Source organism: Camelus bactrianus, chromosome 1, assembly GCF_048773025.1.
Source record: "Camelus bactrianus isolate YW-2024 breed Bactrian camel chromosome 1, ASM4877302v1, whole genome shotgun sequence".
NCBI classification, from domain to species: Eukaryota; Metazoa; Chordata; class Mammalia; order Artiodactyla; family Camelidae; genus Camelus; species Camelus bactrianus.
The window spans coordinates 12,341,949-12,350,348 of record NC_133539.1 but is presented as its reverse complement, the minus strand read 5'-3'; the positions used below and the strand labels follow the sequence as shown (position 1 = coordinate 12,350,348).

General features: G+C 35.2%; 1 non-coding gene across 1 annotated transcript; it reads right to left on the bottom strand.

The window, feature by feature from the left end:
• Positions 1–698: 698 nt before the first annotated feature.
• Positions 699–770, bottom strand: TRNAV-AAC (transfer RNA valine (anticodon AAC)). Its single transcript has one exon. It is a non-coding gene; the product is annotated as a tRNA-Val (tRNA).
• Between the last annotated feature and the right edge of the window lie 7,630 nt (positions 771–8,400).

The following is an 8,400-nucleotide window of genomic DNA, read 5'->3' as shown; positions in this document are numbered from 1 at the left end:
GACAGAGACAGACAGGCAACTTCTCTGAAAATTGCATATGCTTCTAAGTGCAGCTGGGTGCTTTATTGTTGGAGGTCTTTACAGTTAACTCTTGGTAGAACATTTTTATTACAGAAAATCACTGGAGAGAACTAATTAAAGAGACTTCTGGCTCTATAATAATTGACAACATTTATTCAATTTAAAAATCATTCTTGACATAAGACAGCAATGTTTCTCACAGTATGAGCAAATCAAGCACTCATTCATTCCAGGGGACAAATATTCATTGAGTATGGTCTACATGTATGGTCTCAGGACTTACATGGTCTGCATGCATGGTCTTAGTACTTACAGTTTCCCAGTTTCTGCCTGTCGTATTCGGATTACTCTTGCCTTGTTTGGTTCATATAAATACAGGTGGCATAAACAAAGAATTTTTTTTCTTTAAAAATGAAAAAGAACTAGTGTTTTCATTTTCTTTGGATATATATCAAGGAATGGAATTACTGGGTCATATGGTAGTTCTATTTTTAGTTTTTTGGGAAACCTCCATATTGTTTTCCATAGTATTTGCACTAATTTACCTTGCCACAAATAGTGTGCAAAGGTTTCCTTTTCTCCAGATCCTTGCTAACATTTGTTATTTGTTTTTTTTTGTTGTTTTGTTTTGTTTTGTTTTGTTTTTTTGGAGAAGGAAAGTAATTAAATTTTTCTAATGAAGGTACTGGGGATTGAACCCAGGACCTTGTGCAGGTTAAGCACACATTCTACCACTGAACTATACTCTCCTCTCCTGATATTTCTGATCTTTTTGATGACAGCCATTCTGACTGGTGTGAGGTGACATCTCATTGTGGTTTTGATTTGCATTTCTCTAATGACTAGCAATGTTGAGCATCTCTTCATGTACTTGTTGTCCTTCTGTATGTCTTCTTTGAAAAAAAAGTCTATTCAGGACTTCTGCCCATTTTTTAATAGAGTTGTTTGTTTCTTCTATTGAGTTGTATGAACTGTTTATATATTTTGGATATTAGCCCCTTATCAGTCATATCACTTGCCAATATTTTCTCCCATTCAAAAGGCTGTCTTTTCATTTTGTTGAGGTTTCCTTTGCTGTGCAAAAGGCTTTATGTTTAACTAGGTCCCATTTGCTCATTTTTGCTTTTATTTCTTTTGCCTTAGGAGACAGATCCAAAAAATACTGCTATGATTTATGTCAAAGAGTGTTCTGTGTTTTCTTTTAGGAGTTTTATGGTTTCAGGTCTTACGTTTCGGTCTTAAAGCCATTTTGAATTTATTTCTGTGCGTAGTGTTAAAGAATGTTGTAATTTCTTTCACATGTAGCTGTCCAGTTTCCCCAGCACCATTTATTGAAGAGACTGTCTTTTCCCTATGGTTTATTGTTGCCTTTTTTTGTAGGTGAATTGACCATGAGTGCAGTAGACGGGTTTATTTCTGGACTCTGTATTCTATCCCATTGATCTATGTGTCTGTTTCTGTACCAGTACCGTGCTGTTTTGGTTACTGTAGCTCTGTAGTATAATCTGAAATTAGAGAGCATGATTCCTCCAACTTTGTTCTTTTTTCTCAAGATTTCTTTGTCTATTCAGGGTCTTTTATGGTTTCATATATATTTTAGGATTATTTGTTCTAGTTCTGTAAAAAATGCCATGGGTATTTTGATAGAGATTGCATTAAATATGTAGATTACTTTGGGTAGTATAGACATTTTAACAATATTAATTCTTCTAATCCATGAAAACTTAGTGAAATAAATCAGACAGAGAAAGACAAATACTTTATGTTATTACTTATATGTGGAATCTAAAAAAATAAAAAAAAATGAATGAATACAACAAAACAGAAACAGACTTACAAATATAGAGAAAAAACTAGTGGCTACCAGCAGGGAGAGGGATGAGGGATGGGGCAAGAGAGGAGTAGGGAATTAAGAGGTATAAACAACTATGTATATTAAAAAAATAAGCTACAAGGGTATATTGTACACATCAGGGAATATAGTCAATATTTTATAATAACTTTAAATGGAGTATAATCTATAAAAATATTGAATCATTATGTCATACACCTGAAACTAATATTATATTATAAAGCAACTATACTTCAATTTAAAAAAAAATGAAAACGACATGAATAAGTACCTGTGGAGTCAACCAGAAAAATCATAAAACCTGGAGTGAAAACCTGCAATATTCCCTTTGCCATGGGGAAAAATATGATATGCAGGAATTGATTGCTAGTGACCTACAACCTATTTGAACAGACCAGTTAAACACAAAATAGAAAATGTACTTACAGTGGTACATAGCATAACAAATAGGTAAAAGTGAAATATTGTCATATACACCATAAACACCACAGGTGTTCAAAGAAGGTGGAAATCAATGAACTCTAGTGAGCAGAGTGATGCTTTATAGAAGGTGTGGAAGGACCAGGAACAGAACTGAAGGAATGAGACTTATCTAGTTTAAAAGAGGCTTACAATAACTGGGCAATAACTGCACGCTGAATACACCTCATCACCTGTGAAGGCTTCTTGCCAAGCATTAAACCTGGCTCAAACCAAGGCCTAAGGTTTACAACTTATACAACAATTCAATAATATAAAAAAAGAGCTATTCTGCATTTAAAGAGTATTAAGATACATAATAAGTAAATTCAGTGTGAGGAACTTATTTGATTTTAAATAAACAAGAACTAAAACACCTATTTTTAAATAATCAGGAAAATCTGATTACTGCATTAATTGATATAAAGGAAATATTATTAATATTGTTAGGTGTGATAATGCTATTATGATAAAGTTATAAAATACTGTTAGTTGCATATTGAAACATTTTGGATTATGAAATACCATATCTGATTTATTGTTTAAAAGTTCAACAAATAGTGAAGATTACCATATCAAAATGTTAATGATTGTTAAAATTAGATGATGAGTTAAAAAGGCACAATCTCTTATTTTTCTGCTGATTAAATTTTTTTAATGAAAAGTTTTTAAAACACACAGCAAGAGTGGAGAACGTTCACGGATAAGACAAATGAAATGAGCAACAACCTATGGGTGAGACTATCCAAGACCTGTGTCAGGAACATAAAACCTTCACAGAAGCTGAAAATTTGAGAAAAAAAGCTAATGAGAGCTAAATTGGGCAACATAGGTTGGAGTGTCATTATTGAAAGCCTTAATTACTAAATATTACACTGTCAAATGTAAGGAGGCAGTAGGTGAAGAATAAAGGAATTTTTAAGCAAGACGCTGATAAAAGCAGTGAGATTTGTTTGTTGGTTTGTTGGTTGGCTAGTTAATAAGTTTGATTTGACTCTCTTAGAAAGATTAAATAGCTTAAGAGTTTGTGGAATGCAGTATGGAATAAGGAAATGAAAAGTAGGAGAATAATTAAGAGGTCTCTTTGAGAGTTCAGTATGGTTTTGTTGAAGGAGAGGCTGTAAGAATACGAATCACAAGAAGAATGGAAAGACATAAAAGATAAATTAACAGGACTCAGATGTGAGAGGGGTAGGAACAGCAAACAGAAAATGGCCATAAATAATTCTGAGATTTCAGGACATTAGCCATGTGAGAAGGAAAAGGGATGAGATCAGTTGTTTGTGGTGAGGGCTGGTGATGAATATAAAGCATCTGGTTTTAAGCAATGACATATGAATATCTTCCTGAACGGGGATTGAATATCTGCCATTTGGTTTTCAAAAACTCTGAGAAGCAGTTTATTCCATTTCTGCTAAATTAAACTTTATATCAACAGGTAGAATTCAATTCCCTTATAGTCTACCATTATCATCTCATCTAGGTAAGACTGAAAAATATAATAAATTATAAAATTTGCATGTGATTGACCAAAAACATAATAATTTTTGCACAATTATAATATATTTTTCTAGTAATTTCAAGTGTATGTGAATATTCTGTGTTATTGTCTCCTTTAAATATTATAAAATTGTAGTTACTTAATTAATTCATTAATTTCCTTCAATATATTTTTACTGGCTATACACCATGATTGACCCACTACTAGGCTCTATGTTAGAAATATGAATAGGACATGACCCTGCCTTTTGCCCCTCAGAAACATATATATAAGCAAATGCTTGCAATTGTATTAGGTGGCAAAAAAGTAGCATTCACAGTGGGAATCATTTTTTAAAAAATCAGTCTTTCTTGGGATGTTGTGGTAGGCTTTTCAGGGATTTAGCTCTTAAAAGACTATTAGAATGCCCTTACATCACATGTAAGGGCATTAAGAACATTCTAGCTGATTAGCATTCACTATTCGTGTACTTGTAGCACATTTGACAACTCAATAGTCCATCTAATAGACATGCCAAGATCAAGAGATATCCTTAGCTAAGGTCATGGTAAAGGTTTTCTATAAATTAAAATTTGTCAGTCTGTCTGTGAGGGATATGCAGTGCATAGTGTTCTGGAATGCAACTGTTGAGAACCCATCCCATCTCCAAAGACGAGTTATCAGGGCATTATGAAAATAAGGAAAAAACTTCATAGAAATCTATAATAAAGAGAATTATTCAAATTAGCCTGTGAAGTTAGAAATGTTTAGTTCTGCTTCCTTTTTGCTTAATTATTCTGTCTCCCAGAAGAGATAACTAGTCATATGATATATACATGTGGATGCAGGTACCCAGACAAAGGATAAAGGAGAGGCATTTGGGCAAAAGAGAAAATCCCATTGAAAATATGAGGCAGAATGCTATGGACTGAATGTCTGTATCCCAAAATTCATATGTTGATATCATAATCCTCAATGTGATGGTAGAGCCTTTGGGAGGTGATTAGGTCATAAGGATGGAGACCTCATGAATGTGACTTGTGCTCACACAAAAGTGACCTCAGAGAGTTCTCTCACCACTTTAGCCATGTGAGGACACAGTAAGAAAATGACTGTGAACCAGGAAGCAGGCACCAGACACTAAATCTGCTGGCACTTTGATCTTGGACTTTCAGGCTCCAGAACTGTGGGAACTAAATGTTCATTGCTAACTGAATTAGCAGCCTATGGTATTTTTGTTATAGCATCACAAATAGACTAAGAAATAAACTGATACTAAAAAGTTGAGGTGCTGCTGTGAAAAATACCTAAAAATGTGGAAGCAGCTTTGAAATTGGGTAATGGGCAGAGGCTGGAAGGGTTTTGAGGTGCAAGCCAGAAAAAGCCCACATTGTTGTGAATGGACCATTAAAAACAATTCTGCTGAGACCTCAGAAAGAGAAGAAATCTGTAGATAAAGCTTCAGTCTTCTTAAATAATACTAAAGCAATGAATGAACAGAATGTTGGTGGAAATGTGGACAGTAAAGGCCATTCTGATGAGGTCTCAGACAGAAGTAAGGAACATGTTATTGAAAACTCAAGGAAACTTATAGAACAGCAAAGAACTTGGCTTAATTGTGTTCATGTTCTAGTGTTTTGTGAAAAGTAGAACGTACAAAAAATTAAATTAGGTATGTAGCTGTAAAGATTTCTAAGCAAAGTGTTGAAGGTGTGGCTTGATTCCTCCTGAATGCTTATAGTAAAACATGAGAAGAGAGAAATGACTTAAAGACAGAATTGTTAAGCAAAAAGAAAGTAGAGCTGAAGATTTGGAAAATCCTCAGCCTATCCATATCATAAAAAATAAAAGAGAACACTTAGGGTATAGACAAACAACCATTTGCCAAGGAAGTTAGTATGGCTTGGCCATCTCAACAGAAGCCAGGTGTTGTTCTTCAAGACAATGGAAGAATGAATCCAAAGGTGATACAGAGATCTTCAGGGCTGCCAGTCCCATCACAGACCTGTAGTGTAATGGATCAGGATGGGAGGGTAGAACTAGTTCTTCTTCAGTTCAAGCAGAGCAAAATGCCCCCGCCCAGTGTATCAGGGGACCCTGCAAAGAGCTGCAGTGGGGACTGCACCCATCAGAGCCATGGGGACAGGGCCACCTAGAGCCATGTTGCAGGGGTTTCAGCCTGGGAGAGTTCCAGGGGCAGGACTGCCACCCTAGTGAGTCCAGAGAGCAGAACGCTGAGCCAGTTAAGATTATTCTCATGCCCTAAGTTAAATGTTATTTGCCCCATTAGGTTTTGTATTTACTTGGGGTCTGTGCCCCTTTCTTTTTTCCAATTTTTTTCTTTTGGAGTAGGAACCTCTATCCTACTCCTGTCCCACCACTGCAATTTGGAAGCACATAAATCATTTGGTTTCACAGGTTCACAGCTGGAATTTGCCTCAGTATGACTCGTCTCTTGCAAATCACTCATATCTGATTTAGATGATATTTAGATAAGACTTTGTACTTTATATGTTCAATGCTGGGATGAATTAAGATAAACCTTTACATTTATGGTCAATTGATTTTGAACAAAAGCGCCAAGACCATTCCCTGGGAAAGAGTAGGCTTTTCAACAAATCATACTGAAACAGCTGGGTCTCCACATTCGAAAGGATGAAGTTGGACCCTGTCTCATATTTCACACTATATCAAGAATTAACTCAAAATGGATCAAAGACCTAAGTGTTGAGCTAAAGGTATAAATCTCTTAGAAGGAAACACAGGTGTAAGTTTTCATGAGTTTAGATTTTGCAATCACTTCTTAGATACAATACCAAAAGCACAGGCCACAAAATTTAAAAAAAAAAAAACAATTGAACTCCAACAAAATTAAAAAGTTTTTTGCTTGAAAAGAAAATATCAAGAGAGTGAAAAGAGAAACTACAGGGTGGGAGAAAATATTTGCAATTCAAATATCCCGTAAGGAATGTTGTGATCAGAATATTTTTAAAACTCTTACAACTCAACGATTAAAAATAACACAATTTAAAAAGTGGACAAAAGATCTGAATGACAGTTGTTCAAAGAAAATGTACAAACAGGAAGCAGGTGAAAAGATGCTCAACATTATTAGTCATTAAGGAAATGCATATCAAAGCCACATTGACGTCATGCTCCATATTCTGGGAAGTTAGTGAACATCTAGACCAGTTGTGGGTAGGACAAGGGTCACTGTACCGGTTCTTTATGGATTCATTTCTTCTTTGAGTGCCTGCTCTTAATCATTCTTCATGCCTCTTCAAAATACCATGTTCTATATTTTAAATGTATTCACATCAATTCTCATTAAGCTGATCAATGCCTCGTATCGTTTCTGACACACTGATGATAGAAATTCTCCCCCTTAAGCACTTTCTTAATTTTCAGACATCATTGATTCACAAGATCTCCATAGCTCTTTATTAGTCTGATACCTGTTATCTTGGACTGTGCAACTCTGAGCAATGCCGGAATGTAAAGGTGATCACTCTTCTCAGAAAAGCTTCAAAAATTTACCTGCTCCAGGTGCTTCAGGGAAGCCTTTCCTCCTCCTACTGCTGTGGCCAAGGAGGCTTTCTGAAGATTGCAATGATGTTTTCCCAAGAAGGCTGCTACCTCCTGGTGGGATTCATACTCACAGCTACATCCCCTATCACTCAACTTTTTCCCGGTCAGTTCCTTATAAAAACAACCACAACAAAATCTTGTCATCACTTTCTTGTTACATAATTAAATGTTTTCCACCCAGAGAAACTGTTTTTCATGCATGTATCCATGAACCATGTAAGCAATAATGAAAAGTCCACACAAACTCTGACACACATTGTCATCCTGTAGATTCGTTAAGTATTTATTTTTCACAGACCAGTGTTGTTGGCAAATACGCTTTTTGACTGCAGAGATCTTAATACACAAATAAATGTGTATCTAGCTTCTACATGCCCTCACTCCTGAGTATTTCTGATGGGTCTTAGGCTAAATCACTTTGTTTTTAAGTTCAGCTTTAAGCTTCTTACAGAGATTATGTATTCTCAACATCTTAGCTTAGGAATGCTAGATTTTGTATTCTCTTCATATTTTTTCTGTACATTTTTAAAATGTAACACCTCTGAATTCTATTGTGAGGGCTGAAATTGTTATTTCGGAGCATGGTATTTCAACATAAATGAAATCCAACACTCTCAGCTGAAGAACATTACAGTATATCCCCAGATGACTGCTTCCATTGATGTCATGAGATGGTATTAAGAAGCAGTGTGAGAAAAGCTGTATTTGAAAACGCTCATCATTCTACTGATATAAAGAGATTGCATCTGCTTTGAATATAAAGGAAATGGCAGTCCTATTCCTGTGTTTAGCTGAATTCCCCAGCCCTGGAAAGGAATATATTCAGTTTATATATGAATCTCTGGATTCATATTTAGGCTATAGAGTTTTCATTTTGAGTTATAGAATAAACAAAGATTTCTAAAGCTATTTTTTCTTCTAATTGGTCATGGAATTCTAACTTTGCCACAAGGATCCCAACAGGATCTTAACTTTTTTCATTCATAATCTCCAGAATTAG